The 21,287-nt window shown below is 44.4% G+C and overlaps 1 protein-coding gene across 1 annotated transcript in view; it reads left to right on the top strand.

The window, feature by feature from the left end:
- Nucleotides 1-21,287, top strand: part of DOK6 (docking protein 6) — a 371,981-nt gene that overhangs the window by 143,456 nt on the left and 207,238 nt on the right. The gene's annotated exons all lie outside the window — the stretch shown is intronic.

Below are 21,287 nucleotides of genomic sequence, written 5' to 3'. Positions count from 1 at the left end.
TATGTACCAAGCAGTGTTCTAAACACTGGGGTAGATACAAGGTAATCAGGTTGTCCCACTTGGGGCTTACAGTCTTAATCTCCATTTTACAGATGAAGTAAATGAGGCACAGAGAAGTTATGTGACTTGCTCAAATTCACACAGCAGACAAGTGGCAGAACCGGGATTAGAACACACATCTTTTGAGTCCCAAGCCTGTGCTTTTGCCAGTAGGCCATCTGTTGCCACTTTTCCATTTTTCTGTGCCCATTCTGCACATGGCTAGACTAACCCATTGCATTATACAAAAAAGCCTGTTAAGCCAGTTGACTTTGGCTTTGGGAAGCTCTCCTTACAGGCTCAAGAACTCAGTGAGCCACAGGGTCCTCAGAAGCTAGGTCTAGTGAAAATTGCAAGGGATTAACATTACAAATAAACAACTTTGTGTGTCCCCAAACAAGGCCAGAGAAGGTTCAACTCCCACACCTCCCTCCTCCCTCTTCTAGGCTCTTGGGGTTCGTACTGGGATCTCCCAGGAAAGTTTTTAGAGTGGATCTGACTCTGATTCTCCAGTTAGACAAAGTGTGTCATTGACCTCTGACTAGTAGACATCAGGCTGGTCTTTATTATTACGTTCTCCCAGTATATACAGCTTTTCTTGGCTTTTGAAAATGATGCTACCCATGGTAAGAAGCAGCATGGCTCAGTGGATAAAGCACTGGGCTGGGAGTCAGAAGGACCTAGGTTCTAGTTCCAGCACTGCTACTTGTCTGTTGTGTGACCTTAGGCAAGTCACTACACCTCAGATATCTCATTGATAAAATGGGGATTAAGATTGTGAGCCCCATGTGGGACATGGACTGTGTCCAACCTTATTTTCTTGTATCTACCCCAGAGCTTAGTACAGAGAGTATTCATTCATTCAATCATATTTATTGAGCACTTACTTTGTGCAGAGCACTGTACTAAGTGCTTGGGAGAGTACAATAGAACAATAGAACAGACACATTCCCTGCCCGCAATGAGCTTTCTGTTTAGAGGGGGAGACAGAAATTAATATATATAAATAAAATTACAGATATGTACATAAGTGCTCTGAGGCTGGGAGGGGGGAATTAATAAAAGGAGCAAGTCAGGATGATGCCTAAGGGAGTGGGAAAAGAGGAAAGGAAGACTTAGTCAGGGAAGGCCTCTTGGAGGAGACGTGCCTTCAATAAGCCTTTGAAGTTGTGAAGAGGAATTATCTGTAAGATTTCAGGAGAGAGGGCGCTCCAAGCCAGAGTCAGGACAAGAGCCAGGGGTCAGCACCAAGGTAGATGAGATCAAGGTACAGTGAGGTACAGAATGGTACATAGCAAGAGCTTAATACCATTAAAAAATTACAAGTTCTCCTTCTTAAAACTGTGAGCCCCATGTGGGACCTGATTACCTGTATGTATCCCTGTCCTTAATTCAGTGCTTGTCATAATAATAATAATAACAACTGTGATATTTGTTAAGTGCTTCTATGTGCCAGGCACTGTGGTAAGCACTGGGTTGGATACAAGCAAATCGAGTTAGACACAGTCCCTGCCCCATATAGGGCTCGCAGTCTCAATCTTTTTTTTTTACAGATGAAGTAACTGAGGCCCAGAGAAGTGAAGTGATTGGCCCAAAGTAACACAGCAGACAAGTAGAGGATCTGGGATTAGAACCATGACCTTCTGACTCCCAGGCCCTTGCTGTGGCCACTAAGCCATCCTGCTTCTCGAATAGTAAGCACTTAACAAATACCACAATTATTATTATTGTTAGAGGGCAAGGATCATGGCTCTTCCGGTGTACTCTTCCAATCACTTAGTACAGTGTTCTGCACATAATAGATCCTCAGTAAGTACCATTGATAATAATGATGAGTTTTCTGAAAACCTATTTTGAAGCCACAATGTGACTTTACGCATCCTACATTCTCATGCGTAATATTTAAATTTATGATGAACGGACTGGTGCTGTATTCATTTTGAGAGTATTTTCTCTCAGATCGATTGAACATGTATGGCAGGCAAAATGCACACAATGTACGCACCTGGATTCCCATTTATCTGTTTGGCCATAACTACCCTAAAGGAACAATTACAATCTGGGGGATGGATAATGCACAGATGAACAGTCCCAATGGCCATCTGATACAATAGTTTGCCATGTTTCTAAAGCTGGATGGCACATATTGTGTTAATGAGCTGCAGGTCATGGGGAGATTGTTTAATTTTTTTTTTTCTTTACTTTAGTCCCCCTCTGAGAGACTCCTAATGAGGAGCTCCTTAGCAATGTGATCATGTACGGACATAATTCTACTGTCAAATGCATTAAGCCTTCTTATTAGAACTATGAAGACAAGAATGCTCGAAATGGTGGGGGGGATAGCCCACTTAGCAGTAAATGGGATTCCATCCCTCAGCCAATTGGTGCTCATTGAAGGCTGACACAATTAAACCAAATCTCAAACAATGGGGCGTAGCAGAGGGCATCTGGACGATAGCCACAAACAACAGACCAGTCTGGCATAGAGCAATCGGTATTGGGGTGGCTCTCTTAGAGCAAGGATTTGGGGAAGACTGACAAAAAGAGAGAGAAATGAAATAGCAACAGGCAGATTCTAGGCACCTCAGTGAAGAAAATCTCCTGTAGGACCACAAGCACAATCAATCAATCAGTGGTATTTATTGAGCATTACTTTGGGCAGAGCACTGTACTACACATTCAGGAGAGTACAATATGGTTGGTAGCTATGATCCCTGCCCTCAAGGAGCTCAGAGTCTGGCAAACTAACCTCCGCTCGTGGATGCGACTGTCATGGAAGCACTGGTGACGATTCAAAGACTGTGTCTGATCTGGTTGCACTCTATCTACTTTTAGCAGTCAGCACAGTGCTTGGTGCATAATAAGTGCTTAGCACATACTGCAGTTATCAATGACCTGTTCAATGGAATGAAAACAGGTTTTGAATGTGGGCCCAACTAGAAACTGGTGAATTGGTGGCCCCTGTATAGCGTGGTTGAGCCCACCTTTGGGATTCAACTATATAGACAAGCTCGTGTCAGTAGAAGAAGGCTGCTGTGTAAGATGCCAGAGAAGCCAGGATAATCATATGTGTTTAGGGCAAATGTTGATAAGGGGTGCTAGTCCAAGACATGTCTGAGTTTTTTGGTTTTGATGGTATTTATTAAGTACCTACTATGTGCCAAGCACTATACTAAGCCCTGAGGTAGAGACAAGATCATCAGATTGGACCCAGTTCTTGTCCTATATGGGACTCACAATCTAAGGGGGAGGAGGAACAGATACTGACTTCCCATTTTACTGATGAGGAAACTGAGGGACAGAGGAGTTAAGCAACTTGCCCGAGGTCACACAGCAGGTAAATGGTGGAGCCTGAATCAGAACCCTCATCCTCTGACTCTCAGGCCCATGTTACTTTTGCTGGACCACACTGTTTCCCGAGTGTTCTTGAACCTCGATGGGCTGCTCCAAGTTACACCTATCTTGAAATGGGGGCTAAGTATCCCCTTCACTCTCTGCATTGCATTTCCACAAGCTGCTGGTCTGAGCCCCAGATGCAGTGGACTTTTAAGGACCAGCAGGGACACATGCAAGTCTCTATAACAGGAGCTCTCTCTGAGGGATAATCACTCTTAAGGCAAGCATGGTGGCCTCAGCTCCCAAATTACAAACTCCCAAATCCTTAGTCTAAAGGATAAAAATCAGAGACTTCAGCCATTTCTTATCCCTAACCAGACTGAACTGCATGGCCTAGTGAAAAAAAATCACAGGATAGGGATTCAGGGCCCTTGGATTCTATTCCCAATTCGGCCATTTGGCTGCTGTGTGACCTTGAACAAATCACTTCACTTCTCTCTGCCTCAGTTTCCTCATCTGTGAGCAGTACTGTGTAGTGGAGAGAGCACAGTCCTGGGAGTCAGAAGGTTGTGGATTCTAAACCCAGCTCCAATACTAGTCTGCTGTGACTTTGGACAAGTCACTTCACTTCTCTGTGCCTCAGTTTCTTCATCTGTAAAATGGGGATTGAGGCTCTGAGCCCCACATGGGACAGGGACTGTGTCCAACACGATTTGCTTGTAACCACCCCAGCACTTAGCACAGTGTCTGTCACACACTAAGTGCTTAACAAATACCAGAATTATTAGAATTATTATTACTGAGATCCAAATACCTATTCTCCCTTCTCCTTAGACTGTGAGCTCTATGTGGGCCAGAGACTGTCTAATTATGGTGCTCTACCCTAGTGTGTAGCATATAGTAAGCACTAAATAAATATTACTATTGCTATTATCCCTATTATTATTCTCATCATCATTTCCTTTGGAGCTGCTAACTCTAAGTAATTACATTCATGTGCTTCTTTGCTTTCCAGAGGAGATTTTCCTCAGCAGAAAGAGGCCTTTCAGAGGCTAAGCCCCGGTGACTCACGAGCTCATCTTTTTACAAAGCAAGGAGTTTAAACAGACTCTGGAAATGGGAAGGGGTTCTTTATTGTGCTTTAAAAACCACGACAAGGCAGTAAGGCAGTTATGAGCTGTGATGTTCCCAATGGGTAGAAGCCAAGAGGCTTATCTCGCCACAGTTCCGTCAGGGGACATGACATCAAATGAGAGCTGAAATATTAGGTGACTGCCTCTCCAATTATCCCAGGGGAATTGCTCATAACTCAGTTCAGTTATCTCAGTGTTTTAGAGCAGAGAATTATGGTGACTTCTTAGTCTACCGGCCGACAGTCTATGGATTTGTGTCATTCCTAGACTTCTGGGCTTTCGCTAACTACATTCCTTCCACGTTTCCGATTGGTATTATATGACATGAAGTCCTTTCTTTTAAAGGGACACTAAAGAAAATGAATCTTTCTAGTTACCCACAAGGCTACACTCTACAGACCTCCAATTGACTCACAGTATTCCACTGGGCACGTCGCTTAGGATGTCCAATACTTGATGTGCTTGGGGAGACACTTTGTTAATAAGGAAATCATTTCCCCCTGCATATTGACAGAAGTGAATGTTGAGTTTGGTTCACATGTTGATATCATGCTGAGGGTGGGGGTGGGTAAGGTCAGAACGTGACCCAACTAAGCCAAATGGAATGGCTGAATCAGGCCAAAGTCTGTGTACTTAGCACAGTGCTCTGCATACAGTAAGCACTCAATAACTACAACTGACTCACTTACTGACTGACAGAAAAGGCTTAGAGTTCAACTGTCAATCATGTGTTTGTCTGGGTATTGGCATGGCCGCTGGAGGCCCTGAGGGACAACTTCCTCGACCATTTCTCCAGGTGCACAGCTATCTCCAAGTCAGTGTGATTCGACTCTGATAGTGATGTTTAATGGCCCAAGCAGACTTGGATCAATTGAGGAATCTTAATTCCTTTCGAAAGGCTGTCCTGCCCCAGACCACATCCCAGGCCAGGGTTCCTGTAGCCCAGGATGCTTTAGTGAGGAGGCTGGGTGTCTGGTGAAAGTCACTACAAGCCACTGATGGTTGTCATGGCAGCTGCCTGAGCGTTGGAATGCAGTGGAGAGAAGGTGAGGATGGGGCCCAACTCTCATGCAAGACCCTTCCAGAAGGCCCTAGACACCCTCACTGCAGCTGCTGCTCCCACAACTTTGGTGGGCAGGTTGGGTCCAGGATCAGTGTCTTGAAGCCACTAGACCAACTGACTCTGGCTGGGTGGACAGCTCTGGGGGGGTGAAGGCAGCAGTGAGGCCTGGTTGCTTTAGCTTCCCTCCCCCTCTGTCTTCCCAGCCTCAGGCCCATACCGCCCCAGTGTTAATCTTACAGCCAGCCATGTCCAAACGGTCACCTCAGTTGGTCACTTGGCCAAGAGGTCTCCACTTGTAAAAGGAGCATGGCTGCCTGGAAGTCAAGTCCACAGAGTGGGGCATCCATCCTCAAGCATTTTAGAAGCCACAACTAATCAATCAATGGTATTTCCTGGGCAAATACTGTGCGAAGAGCATTGTATTAAGCAGTTGGGAGAGTACAATCCACGCTGTCCTCTCCAACCAAACTATCACATTAATCCATACACTTATCCTACCCTTCCTTGACTACTCTATCAGCCTCCTTGCTGACCTCCTTGCCTCTTGTCTCTCTCCATTCTAGTCCATACTTCACCCTGCTGCCTGAATTATTTTTCTACAAAAACATTCAGTCTATGTTTCCTAACTCTTCAAGAACCACCAGTGGTTGCCCATCCACTTCAAACAGAAACCCCTTACCAATCAGCTTTAAAGCACTCATGCACCTTGCCCCCCTCCTTCCTCACCTCGCCAGTCTCCTACTATAAGCCAGCCCACACACTTCACTCCTCTAATACTAACCTTCTCGCTGTTCCTCAACGTCATCTATCTTGCCACCAATCTCTCGCCCATGTCCTGGAATGCCCTCCCTCTTCATATCCGACAACCACTATCCCCACCTTCAAAAATTTATTGAAGGCACAACTCCTCCAAGAAGCCTTTCCTGACTAAGCCTTCCTTTCCTCTTCTCCCACTCACTTCTGCCCCGCCTTGACTTGCTCTTCTTATTCATCCTCCTCCCAGCCCTACAGCACTTATTTATATACATTCTGTAATTTTATTTATTCATATTAATGCCTGTCTCTCCCTCTAGACTGTAAGCTCGTTGTGGGCAGAGAATGTGTCTGTTATATTGTTATATTGTACTCTCCCAACTGCTTAGTACAGTGATCTGTACATAGTAAGTGCTCAATAAATATGATTGACTCTCTGGCTACAATGTAAAAGAGTTGGTAGACATGTTCCCTGTCTCATGACATGGCAGGGACAGATGTGCTGGGGAGAGGTCACGGTGGGAATTCAGAATGTCTTTTGCCTATGTTAAGCAAAGCACTGAAATAAGTACTGGGGAAAAAAAAATGAAGCTAGTGAGAATTAGACAAACCCTGAGTTTCAAAAGGCTCACAAACTAAGGATAATTAGACAGATTATCTATTGACCCAGTCTTCTTGTCCACACCAGGCTACCTTGGCTACAAACTGTCAGGTGTCTTGAAAACTATTCCTAGTTCTGCAGCTGAACAGAGCAGGAAGTGAAGAGGCATTAAATCCCCATTCTCCAGATGAAGGAACTGAAATGCAGAGACTTGCACAAGATCATTCATTCAGTCAGTCAGTCAATCGCATTTGTAAAGTGCTTACAGTGTGCAGAGCACCGCACTAAATGCTTGGGTGACTACAATGTAGCAATAAGTAGAGTCATTTCCTGCCCACAATGAGCTTAAAGTCTGGGGTGGTGACAGGTAGGGGGGAGGGGAAGGGCCACACAGCAGGTAGATGCAGAGTCAGGATTAGAACCTAGGTCCTCTGACTCCCAGGCCTGTGATCTTTACACTGGACCACACTGCTTCTGTGCCCATTTAAAGTGCCTCCCATCTACTGCACCAAGTTTATTCCTTAGTGTCTCCAAGAAAGGAAAAGGCACCTTGCCAAGTATAAGTATCTATCATGAACTAAGGATAATTTCTTTCATATTAATCCTCAGGGCGACAGGGATTGTGTCCAATCCGATCATCTTGTATCGGATGTACCAGATGTACCAGAGCTTATTCAGTGCTTAGCATGGGGAAGTGCTTAATAGATACATTTTGTACTGTCTTGTCGTCAGGGATGGCATTTCCCAACTCTGTTGTAGGGTGTTCTGCCAAGTGATTAGTACAGTGCTCTGAACACAGCAAGTGCTCAATAAATACCACTTATTAATTAATCATTGATCAAATCCCGGTTCAGTGGATGCTGGCAGAGTCAGAGTCTTGGGAGTCAGAGTACATGGGTTCTAATCCCTGCTCCTCTACTTGTCTGCTGTGTGACCTTGGGCAAGTCACTTAACTTCTCTGAGCTTCAGTTATCTCATCTGTAAACTGGGGATTAAGACTATGAGCCCCACGTGGGACTACCTGATTACCTTGTCTCTACCCCAGCGCTTAGAACAGTGCTTGGCACATAGTAAACACTTACAAAATGCCATTATTACTATTCTCTGTGCCTCAGTCCCCTCATCTGCAAAATGAGGATTCAATATCTGCTCTCTCTCCTACTTAGACTGTGAGATCCATGTGGGTTCTGATTATCTTGTATCTGTCCCAGTGCTTAGTACAGTGCTTGGCACATAGTAAGCACTTAGCAAATATCACAATTATGATGCAGTTCTGGGCTTCCATAGAGACCTAAATTGTCCTGCTGGCAGTTACCCTACCAGAAACCAGGAAGAAGCCCCCCTGTGGTGGGAGGAGCAGGCCCGATTGGGCTGGTGGATGGAGGTTCAGAATGGGGAGAAGAGCAGAGAGGAGGGTGGAGGAGCAGGCCAGTGCTACCTCTTAGCTAGGAGCACTCCCTCCTTCCACCCCATGACCCTCTGCCAAAATTCTCCCTTCAGAAAATTACCCACTCCCCCAAGCCCCAGTTCTCCTTCTCAAAGTCCAAGCCCATTTGTCTGGAACAAGAGTTTAGGAGATCTGATTTAATAATGATAATAAGAAAATTAATAGTAATAATATTTCTTAAGCACTTATTATGTGCCAAACACTGTACTAAGTACTGGGATAGATAAAGAGAATCAGATCCCACATGAGGCCCATAGTCTAAGGAGGAGGGTGAAGAGTAATTAAATCCCCAGTCTCCAGATGAAGGCACTGAGGCACAGAGACTTGTCCAAGGTCATTCATTCATTCAGTCAATTGTATTAGAGTGCTTACTGAGTGCAGAGCATGGCACTAAGCACTTGGGCGAGTACAATGTAACAATAAGCAGTCATTTCCTGCCCATAATAAGTTTAAAGTTTGGCAGCTGCGGTGGGAGGGGAACACATTCCCCTCCATTCCTACTCCATTCTAATCCTCCTTGACCTCTCTGCTGTCTTTGACACTGTCGACCATCCCCTTCTCCTCCATACCTTATCTCACCTTGGCTTCACGGACTCCGTCCTCTCCTGGTTCTCCTCTTACCTCTCTGGCCGGTCATTCTCGGTCTCCTTCGCTGGCGCCTCCTCCCCCTCCCATCCTTTAACTGTTGGAGTTCCTCAAGGGTCAGTTCTTGGCCCTCTTCTGTTCTCCATTTACACTCACTCCCTCGGTGAACTCATTTGCTCTCACGGCTTTGACTACCATCTCTACGCAGATGACATGCAGATCTACATCTCCGCCCCTGTCCTCTCCCCCTCCCTTCAGGCTCGCATCTCCTCCTGCCTCCGGGACGTCTCCACCTGGATGTCGGCCCGCCACCTAAAACTCAACATGAGCAAGACTGAGCTCCTCATCTTCCCTCCCAAACCCGGTCCTCTCCCAGACTTCTCTGTCACCGTGGATGGCACGACCATCCTTCCCGTCTCTCGGGCCCGTAATCTCGGTGTCATCCTTGACTCGTCTCTCTCGTTCACCCCACACATCCTATCCGTTACCGAGACCTGCCGGTTTCACCTCTACAATATCGCCAAGATCCGCCCTTTCCTCTCCACCCAAACGGCTACCTTACTGCTACAGGCTCTCGTTATATCCCAGCTAGACTACTGTGTCAGCCTTCTCTCTGACCTCCCTTCCTCCTCTCTCACCCCGCTCCGGTCTATTCTTCACTCCGCTGCCCGGCTCATCTTCCTGCAGAAATGATCTGGGCATGTCACTCTCCTTCTTAAACAACTCCAGTGGTTGCCTCTCAACCTCCGCTCCAAACAAAAACTCCTCACTCTAGGCTTCAAGGCTTTACATCACCTTGCCCCTTCCTACCTCTCCTCCCTTCTCTCTTTCTACCACCCACCCTGCACGCTCCGCTTCTCTGCCGCCCACCTCCTCGCCGTCCCTCGGTCTCGCCTATCCCGCCGTCGACCCCCGGGTCACGTCCTCCCGCGGTCCTGGAACGCCCTCCCTCCTCACCTCCGCTAAACTGATTCTCTTCCCCTCTTCAAAACCCTACTTAAAAGTCACCTCCTCCAAGAGGTGTTCCCAGACTGAGCTCCTCTTCTCCCTCTACTCCCTCTACCACCCCCCCCTTTACCTCTCCGCAGCTAAACCTCTTTTTCCCCTTTTCCCTCTGCTCCTCTACCTCTCCCTTCCCATCCCCACAGCACTGTACTAGTCCGCTCAACTGTATATATTTCCATTACCCTATTTGTTAATGAATTGTACATCACCTTGATTCTATTTAGTTGCCATTGTTTTTACGAGATGTTCTTCCCCTTGACTCTATTTATTGCCATTGTTCTTGTCTGTCCATCTCCCCCGATTAGACTGTAAGCCCATCAAACGGCAGGGACTGTCTCTATCTGTTGCCGACTTGTTCATCCCAAGCGCTTAGTACAGTGCTGTGCACATAGTAAGTGCTCAATAAATACTATTGAATGAATGAATGAATGAATGAACACAGCAGACAGATGCAGAGTTAGGATTAAAACACAGGTCCTCTGGTTCCCAGGCCTGTGCTCTTTGCATTGGACCACACTGCTTCTGTGTCCATTTAAATTGCCTACCATGTACTGCACCAAGTTTATTCCTCAGTTTCTCCAAAGAAAGTGCACCTTGCCAAAGCGTGGGTCTTTTCTGTTCACACCAATAAATGGCATTACCAGCTTTTGAAGTTGCCAGGGTTTCTGAAGAGGGTTAGTGTATTGGGGCTGACAACAGGACAGAGTCTGGGGTGATTTTATTGGGTTATTTCTGCTCATTTTGCCGAATCCCAAATAGGAACCATTGATCCCGGGATGGCATTGTCAGCTGGCTGGACATGGGGATGTGCCATCACCGGAGACTTGTGAAATTGCCTCTCTTGAGGTTTTTAAACAGGAGCCCAGACATTCATCCACATAGGCTTTGAGACCAAGAGCAGCAAGGGAAAAAAAAGCAAAAATAGTGCTTCCTACTCTGTTCAGCCACAGAACTGGGAATCATTTTTGTCAAGACACCTGACAGGTCGGTTGCCTAGGAAGCCTGGTGTGGAGAAAGAGACTGGGTAGATAGGCTTGCCAGAGGCATCAAGTTCAAATGTGGATGGGGATGGGTTAACCAGACTCAGTCCTGAAGTCTGTCTGCCCCAAAGTCCACCCTTTCATTTATTACATAAACATCTTCAGTGTATTGAAGGATATATTGGTTTGGGAAAGAAAGTATTTTCTGTAGTGGCCATTTGTTAAAATTACTCGAAGTACTAATTATTAGTTCTACATAATGCATTCACTCCAGGATGTAATTAGAAATAGATTATTTAGATTGATTCATTTTATATTACAGAACCTAATGATTATATCCATCTAAATATTCCTTCGCTTTCTAGCAGTGGGGGTGGTGTTCAAAGCAAAATGATTTTCTGTCATTCCCAGTTTGCTCCAAAATTTGAATCTTTTTCATTTTCTCGAGATTGCTTTTTACCACCAAGAGAGAACCATCAGGACTGGACTTTTTCCTCTTCAAAAAGTTTCCACCATAGATCAGAGGCTTATATTGTACACAGGCATCTGGGGTCCCATAGGAAGCCCCCACAAATGAAACGATATCATCATTAGTCAGTACTAATCAAGCACTCACTGTAAAACCTTGTGCTAAAAAAATGCTTGGAGTTCATCAGATCAAACCCAGAGTCTGTCTCATACAGAGCTCAAATTCTAAGCGATAGGTAGAGAACATATATCCATTTTACAGATCAGGAAACTATGGCCCAGAGACAAGTTAAGTGACTTGTCCAAGGTCACTCAGCAGTCAAGTGGCAGAGCTGGGACTAGAACCCCAATCAGGGGACTCCCAGTCCTGTGCTTCTTCCACTAAGCTGATGAAATCTCAGTGACTTTAGTTCAGTTCCCCGGGGAACAGAGAAGAGAAAATTGCATTTTTCACTGAATTTGCTTTTTACCCTGGAATCTACCAGAAAAGCAGTAGGAGTTCCAGCCAGAGACACAACTGATGTGAAAAGCTCTGAATGGTGGAACCAATCAGTGGCCCTGTCCACAGCTGTTTTACATCAATCAGTGGTATTTATTGAACACTTACTATGTGCAGAGCACTATATTAAGAGTTTGGAGAATACAATACACTCGAGTTGATAGACACGATCCTGACCCACAGGGAGTTTACAGTCTACAGAAGACAAGCCAGATGAACCTGGCTGCTGCTGTTTCATCCATTGCAGGGGCCTGGAAGGAAATCCCAGTGGTGTCTTCATACCCGTCCCCCTACCCTGAACTACTGGCTCCATCTGGGTCAAGGCCAGGGACTAAGAAAACACAGACAGATTCCCCAAATTGGCATAGGGGTCATACATTTCCCTATGTTCAGGAAGACATTAAACATTAAGAATGAAACTAAAGGCATGAAGAACTGTGTGTGTGTGTGTATGCACATGCACACACACACACGTACTCTGTTTTTCTCTTAGTTGAAACTCTTCTCTCTGTAAATTTAACCACAAAATCCTGAAGCTTTTCCGATACCTTGACTGTGCTCTTTATGCCACTGCAGAAAGAATATCTAACAGTCGCTGCGCAACTAAATTGACTTTCCCCCAAAGACAAGAAGCCTCACTCCCACCACCCAGACTGATGGAGGATTTATTCACCACTTCTAGTAGCCCTCTGGGAGTTGTGGAAGAGAAGAAAGGGCCAGGGAGAGTCACTGGAATTCCTCCCGAAGTTAATCCAGGAGATTAACTAGTCCTCCCACTAGATTTCATTCCTAGGTTGACCACCCAGCGCCATGAACCAGAACTCTTCTGCTGCAGTCTCTCCTTAGTATGGGCAGAGAGACTAACACTGTCACAACGAAAGACCACCCAAAGGGCAACTAGCCCCCAACCTGGCTCCCAGCAGGACGGCAGCACCTAGCATTACCTAACCCTAACCCTAGCATTATCTGCCCTCTTCTGAAAACCAATTAACCAATTCATCATATTTATTGAGTGAGTACTTTGTGTGGAGTACTGTATTAAGCACTTGGGAAAGTGCAATCTAACAGTTTGTAGACATTCCCTACCCACTATGGGCTTAGAGAGGAAGACAGACATTAATATAATGAATAAATTATGGATATGTACATTTAGTTCTGTGGGTCTGAGGGAGGGGTGAAAAGAGGGAGCAAATCCAAGTGCAAGAGTGAAGCAGAAGGGTGTGAGAGAAGGGGAAATGAGGGCTTATTCAAGAAAGGCCTCTTAGAGGAGATGCACCTTCAATAAGGCTTTGAAGGCAGGGAGATTAACTGTCTGTCAGATATGAGGAGGAAGGGCAGTCAAGGCCAGAGGCAGGATGTGGGCATTAATTGTGTATTCTGTTAGCAGACCCCAGGCTAGTTTGCCGAGGATGACTCCAAGGTCAGAGGATTTCCTGGAGCCAAGCAAGTCATCATGTCATCAAATCCTTGCAGTTTGGACCTGACAAAGAGGGTGCTTCTCATTTACTACACTGCAGCATAAACATAAAGTCCCTCCCTCCACCTGCCCCTTCTTCTACTCCCTTATGTTTGCCAGCAGTATCTTGACAGGACATCTCCCACCTCCTCTCAAAATCCACTGTCTCAACCTGCTCCTCAAATCCCATCCCTTCACACCCTATCAAAACACTTGCCCCCTTCTTTCTTCCCATCCTGACCACCAACTTCGATTGTTCTTTCTCCAAAGGCTTCTCCACTACTGGTTTCAAATATGTCATGTATCCCCTACTCTAAAAACCCCTCCCTTGACCCCACAACTTTCTCCAATTATCACCCCATGTTCCTCCTTCCATTTCTTTCCAAAGTCCTTGAGCTAGTTGTCTACCCCACTACCTCCACTTCCTCTCCTGCAATTCTCTCCTTGATGCCCTACAATCTGGCTTTTGCACCCCTTACTCCACCAAAACTACCCTATCAAAGGTCAACAATGATCTCTTTCCTGCCAAATCCAATGGCCACTACTCCACCCTAATTGTCCTCAAACTCTCATCTGCTTCCACAAAGTGTACCACCCCCTTCTCCTGGAAATATTATACAACTTGGGCTGCTTCACTGACACTGTCCTCTCCTGGTTCTCCTCTTACTTCTCTGGCCACTCATTCTCTGTCTCTTTCACAGTCTCCTCTTATGCTTCCCACCCCCTAACAGTGGGTGTCCTTGAAGGTTCAGTTCTGGGACCCCTTCTATTCTTCATCTACACTCACTCACGTGTGTGCTCCTTATCTTTCCTCACAAACAGCATCCTCTTCCTGATTTTCAGCGTGGCTCAGTGGAAAGTGCATGGGCTTTGGAGTCAGGGCTCATGAGTTCGAATCCCAGCTCTGCCACTTGTCGGCTGTGTGACTGTGGGCAAGTCACTTAACTTCTCTGTGCCTCAGTTCCCTCATCTGTAAAATGGGGATTAAGACTGTGAGCCCCACGTGGGACAACCTGATTCCCCTATGTCTACCCCAGAGCTTAGAACAGTGCTCGGCACAAAGTAAGCGCTTAACAAATACCAACATTATTTTCCCATCACTGTGGATGGCACTACCATCCTTCCCATCTCACAAGCCCACAACCTTAGTGTCATCCTTGACTCTGCTCTCTTTCACCCCACACATCCAATCCATCACTAAAACTTGCCAGTTTCAACTTTACAACATTGCCAAGATCCTCCCTTTCCTATCCATCTAAACCGCTACCTTGTTGGTATAATCTCTCATCATATCCCGACTGGATTATTGCATCAGCATCCTTTCTGATCTCCCATCCTCCTGTCTCTCCCCACTTCAGTCTATACTTCACTCCACTGCCTGGATTATCTTTCTGCAAAAACGCTCTGGGCATGTCACTCCCTTCCTCAAAAGTCTCCAGTGGTTGCCTATCAACCTTTGCATGAAGCAAAAACTTCTCACTCTTGGCTTCAAAGCTGTCCATCACCTTGCCCTCTCCTACCTTCACCTCCCTTCTCTCCTTCTACAGTCCAGCCTGCACACTCCACCCCTCTGCTGCCGCTAACCTCCTCACTGTGTCCCGTTCTCGCCTGTCCCGCCATTGATCCTGGACCACGTCTTGCCTCTGGCCTGAAATGCCCTCCCTCCTCACATCCACCAAACTAGCTCACTTCCTCCCTTCAAAGCCCTACTGAAAGCTCACCTCCTCCAGGAAGCCTTCCCAGATTGAGCCCCCTTTTCCCCTGCTCCTCATCCCCTCCCCATTGCCCCTACTCCCTCCCTCTGCTCTACCTCCTTCCTCTCCCCACAGCACTTGTGTATATTTGTACATATTTATTATTCTATTTATTTTAATAATGATGTGTATATATCTATAATTCTATTTATCTATTTTGATGCAATTGAGGCCTGTCTACTTGTTTTGTTGTCTGTCACCCCCTTCTAGACTGTGAGCCCTTGTTGGGTAGGGATTGTCTCTGTTGCTGAATTGTACTTTCCAAGTGCTTAGTACAGTGCTGTGCACACCATAAGCTCTCAATAAATACAATTGAATGAATGAATGAATGAATTGGCTTCAACTACTACCTCTGTGGGGATGATACCCAAATCTACATCTCCAGCCATGATATCTCTCCCTCTGTGCTGTCTCACATTTCTTCCTGCCTTCAAGACATCTCTACTTGGATGTCGTACCTACACCTCAAACTCAATATGTCTTAAACAAAACTCAATTCATTCAATCATATTTACTGAGCGCTTACTTACAGAACACTATACTAAGTGCTTGGAAGAACACAATATAACAGTAAACAGACACAATCCCTTCCCACAATAAGCTTATGGTCTACAGGGTGAGACAGACATTAATATAAATAAATAAATTACAGATAGGTACACAAGGGCTGTGAGGCTGGGAGTTGTGGGGAGAGGTGAATAAAGGGAGCAAGTCAGGATGACACAGAAGGGAGTGGGGAAAGAGAAAAGGTTTTCCCACCCTAACCCTATCTTCCCCCTGACTTTCTTATCACTTTCTCACCCTACCATCATCCTCCCTATCTCACAAGACCTTAATCTTGGCCTTTTCTTTGACTCATCTCTCTCAGCCAACCTACATATTCAATTTGTCACCAAATTTTATCATTTCATCCTTCACAACATTACTAAGATCTGTCTTTTCCTCTCCATCCAAGCTGCTATCAGATTAATTCAGGTACTTAGCCTATCCCACCTTGATTACCTCAATCAACCTCCTAGCTGATCTTGCTGCCTCCTCCCTATCCCCGCTTAAGTCCATACTTCACTCTGCTATATGGATCATTTTTCTTTAAAACCATTTAGTCCATGTTTTCCCACTCCTCAAGAACCTCTAGTGATTGTCCAACCACTTCTGCATTTAATAGAAACTCTGTACCATTGGCTTTAAAGCATTCAATCATCTTGCCCCCTCCTTTCTTCCCTCCCAGATTTCCTACCATTACCCAGTCGACATACTTCACTCCTCTAATGCCTACGTACCCACTGTTTCTCAATCTCATCTATCTTGTCACCAATCCTTCACCCACATTCTGCCTCTGACCTGAAACTCCCTGCCTCCTCTCCCCACCTTCAAAGCCACACTCTCCTCTTCTTCAAAAACTCATTAAAATCACATGTCCTCCAAGAGGCATTCCCTAATCCCTCATTTCCTCTTCTCCCATTCCCTTCTGAGTCACCCTTGAACTTGGATTTACACACTTTACATACTTATGTATATATTCACATTATTGATATTAATGTCAGTCTCCCCCTCTAGAATATAAGCTTCTTGTTGGAAGGGAACATGTTTCCCAACTTTGTTATATTGTACTTCCTCAAGCACTTAGTACAGTGCTTTGCCCACAGTAAGTGCTCAGTAAATGACTGATTGATTGATGGATTGTTTGATCAAGCTACGAAAAAATTATGTGTGGTAGGGTTCGAGGCTGAAAAGTCTCACTCTGCTCAGAAAACCACTGAGCTAACAATTTCCTGATGACTCTATCTGGGTTTAAATACATTTGTCACAGCATCTGTGAAAAGTTAAGATCAATCAGTGGAATTTATAGAGCATCTACTGTGTGCAGAACACTGTGCTAAGTGTTTGGGAGAGTACAATACAACAGAATTGGTAGACACATCCCCAGCCCACAAGATGCTTAACAATAGGAGAATTGTAAAGAGGTGACTGTTGCAAACAACTGAGGATGACAAGCTAGGAAGAATAATTAACCTGCCAACATGTGAAGATACCGAGAGAATAAATCCAAGGAGACAGTGGACATGATATCAGCTTCCTCTTTTTCTCTTCCTCTGACAGTAGCTCTTAGCCTCCTTATGTCTGTAATATTAATAATAACTGTGATATTAACTGCTTACTATATGCCAGGCACTGTACTAAGCACTGGGGTAGATACAAGCAAATCAGGATGGACAAAGTCCCTGCCCCACATAGGACTCAAAGTCTCACTCCCCATTTTCCAGATGAGGTAACTGTGCCCCAGAGAAGTTAAGTGACTTCCCAAGGCCACACAACAGACAAGTGGCAGAGCCGGAATTAGAGCCCATTACCTTCTGATTTCCAGGCCCATGCTCTATTGTCCATTACGCCATGCTGCTTCCCCACCGGAGGCCAACATACCCCCTTGAGACTGTAAATTCACTATGGGCAGGGAATTGATATACCCACCTTCTTGTATTGTACTCTCTCAAGTGCTTAGTACAGTGCTCTGCACAAGTAAACACTCAGTAAATCAGCAGCAATGAACTGAGCAGCAGTGACATCATCAGCAACACTAATAATATTTTTAATGAGTTCTTTTACCTCACCAAATAAATGCTTGGCCTAATCAATATAGTTTTTAATAGAGAATAAATAACTAGATAATTTTTTAAATTAGCAAATTTATTCAATGCTGTTGAATATGCAATTTTTCATAATGAAGATAAGGGTTGTTCTCCAGCAGGCATTTAGTTGAAGTAAGGTCAGCTGTTAGGATGCCAAGACCACTTTGCTTCGTTAATTTGATTTTTAGATTTTTTTTCTCTTTGCCCAAAGGAGCTCATCTCCTCTTTGATTACTTTGGTCTCAGCAGTCGATGAATAAATAATGTATCTAAAAATTAATGACATTAAAACTGGTGTTCCCTTTGCCTTCATTACTCCAGCTATCAATTTCTAATTTATTCATTGTTCTTCCTTTAATTTTCCAGGCATTCTTAGTTTGTGTTTCTCTCTCTGACACCCCAATCCTTATAGATTGTGAGTCCTCTGGAAGTCAGAGATGGTGTGTTAATTGTTTTTATCCCTTTGCTCAGTGCTTAGTACGGGAAAAGGCCAAAAGTAAGGGTTAGCAAACAATAACAACAGGAATATAACAGCAACAATGATGATAAGGCAGATGATCAAGCGATCAAAGTGTTGATCAAAGACATCAGCTGAAATTTAAGATTTCACTGCACAGAAGAAGGCAGTGGTAAACCACTTAGGCATTTTTTACCAAGAAAACACTATGGATTAATCCATAAAGTCTCTATGAAACAGAAACGACCCAATGACATTTAAAGAAGAAGAATAATTACAAGAATAATAGGAATCACACCACCTCAGGGAGAAAATGCAAAATAATTATAATGATGGTATTTGTTAAACGTTTACTATGTGCCAAGCACTGTTCTAAGTGCTGGGGTAAAAGCAGCATGGCTCAGTGGAAAGAACACGGGCACAGGAGTCAGAGGTCATGGGTTCAAATCCCAGCTCTGCCACTTGTCAGCTGTGTGACTGTGGGCAAGTCACTTCACTTCTCTGTGCCTCAGTTACCTCATCTGTAAAATGGGGATTAAGACTGTGAGCCCCACGTGGGACAAGCTGATTACCCTGTATCTGTCCCAGCACTTAGAACAGTGCCCTGCACATAGTAAGCGCTTAACAAATATGACCATTATTATGTTGTCCCATTTTACAGTAGAGGTAACTGAAGCATAGAGAAGTTAAGTGACTTGCCCAAAGTCACAATGCTGACAAGTGGCAGAGCTGGGATTAGAACTTGCAACCTCTGACTCCCAAGCCTGTGCTTTTTCCACTAAGCCACGCTGCTTCTCTACCTTGCTAGAAGCATGGCGCTGTGCATAGAGCATGGGTTTGGGAGCCAGAAAATCATGGGTTCTAATCCTTGCTCTGCCACTTGTCTGCTATGTGGCCTCAGGTAAGTCATTTCACTTCTCTGAGCCTCAAATACTTCATCTTTAAAAAGGGGATTGAGACTGTGAGCACCACATGGGATAGGGATTGTATCTAACCCAATTTGCTTGCATCCACCCCAGTGCTTATTAAAGTGCCTTGAACATTGTAAGTACTTAAGCAATACCACAGTTATTATTATTATGATCTTCCAAAAAGTAAGCCTTGAGCTAAAATTCAAATTTTACCTCTTTTGCTAGGTCTAAACCAATATTCTCAGGACATGCTATTTCTATAGTCTTCATGTGCAGACACCTGCATATTTCAAACTACAAAAATATTTGTGCCTACAAAATCCAGAGAACTGAGACTCCAGTGTATTTTTAGTGTGAATTACCAGCTTCCTTTTAAATAAGACATGCCCAGCCTCAGTTACAAGACTCAGTTTTCCTCTAGACTGTAGGCCTGTTAAAGGCAGGGAATGTGTCTGCTAATTATGTTGTATTGTACTGTCCCAATTGTTTAGTATAGTGTTTTGCATATAGTGAGCACTCAATAAATAAGTCCAATGAGGGCAGGGATTCTCTCTTCTTATTGCTGAATTGTACTTTCCAAGCGCTTAGTACAGTGCTCTGCACACAGTAATCGCTCAATAAATATGAATGAATGAATGAATGAATGAATGAATGAAAGAATGATTGAGTCAGTCCTAGAATAAGCCACTGCTAAGGAAATTTAAACTAACTCTGAGCACATGTAAACTTTTAGACAAAAATCGTATTGATTATATTTTTTGGAAAAAGAAAGACCTGCTACATCTGAGTGATCTGGCTTTGTGTGAGAAAATAATAAAATCCAATGAGAGGGAATCCTCAACATTTTCAACTAGTCTCATGTCATTGTGGTATATCTAGCCTAGCACTTAGCACAGGGGTTGGAATATAGTAAATGCTTAACAAATGCCACAGTTATCATTGTTATTATTATTATCAAAATTGTCATTATACATTTGATGACTGAATCACCATTGGGATTTGGATATTTTTCAAATTTTTTATAAATACAGAATCCAAATCTTCATTGGGTGAGTCTACAGTCATCACAGAGAAAGTCCTATGCATCCCCAAGAAACATGGCGTCAGTCTGATTGGCAGATATGTGTCAGACGTCTCCTGAATCTAGTCTTGTTTCTCTACCCTGTTACCACCTTTGCCAGCCTCTGAACAATTCCTAGTGTTTCCTGGGTTGGTACTTGGTTGGAAGCAGTCCAGAGAACCCTTACACTGCTGGGAGAAAGTTGTCAACCAGAAAAATGTCAGGACTAATCAAGAAGACAACTGTTCACACAGTAACCCAATCATCAAAAGAACAACAGGACAATAGCCCCTGTTTTTAAGAGCTGAGGAGATTGCTCCAGACACAACTCTTGAAGCATCCTGGCTTTGCTTCTGAAATTGACATTATCCCCAAATTCAAGTCTTTGAAGTTTTCTGGCTTTTACTAACAGTGCACCAAACGTTTGCCCAAAACGTCAGGGAAGAAATGGGTTTCAGTGTGGCCTAGAGGAAAGCGCCCAGATTTAAGACCCAGGCTATGGTTCCAGGTTTCAGCCCTGCCTCTTTCTCAATGTGCAGTTTTGGGCAAGTCACTTTAACGTCTTTGTGTCTCAGTTTCCTAATTTGTAAATTAAAGGTAAAGTGTCCATTCTCCCTCCCACTTAGACTGTGAACCCTGGGTTGGGTAAGGACTGTGTCCAATTCAATTATTTTGAACCTACCACAGCACTTAGTTCAGTGTCTGGCATATATTAAGTGCTCAATAAATCTGATCATTAACAATTTACTCCGCTCACAATGACTGTAAGTCCTGGGAGATGGGTGACATTACGGATGCAAGGGTGAGAGAATGGGAAAAGGCGAGGAAATCCCTGGAATAAGCCAGGATCCCTTCTGTATAAAGAAGGACTAGAATCTTATCATTTTGGTCATATTGATATCTAGCCTGGGTATTTTCATAAGTGCAGCTCAAAACATAAAATGGGAGTAAGGGTGTGGCCTCAGATGTCTGTGTAGTAGAATGAAAGTATTGTGAATGTCAGATTTTTTGGATATATGCTCTTTGTTGTCACTAATGAGACATGGGTATTATCCCAATTCAAAGAGAGCTAGAGTCTTTAATATCACTCATAATGCAGTTCCCCAACAGGGGG

Source organism: Ornithorhynchus anatinus, chromosome 5, assembly GCF_004115215.2.
Source record: "Ornithorhynchus anatinus isolate Pmale09 chromosome 5, mOrnAna1.pri.v4, whole genome shotgun sequence".
Lineage (NCBI taxonomy): Eukaryota > Metazoa > Chordata > Mammalia > Monotremata > Ornithorhynchidae > Ornithorhynchus > Ornithorhynchus anatinus.
Note: the sequence above shows the minus strand (reverse complement) of the source record. Positions and strands in the feature narration are given on the sequence as shown.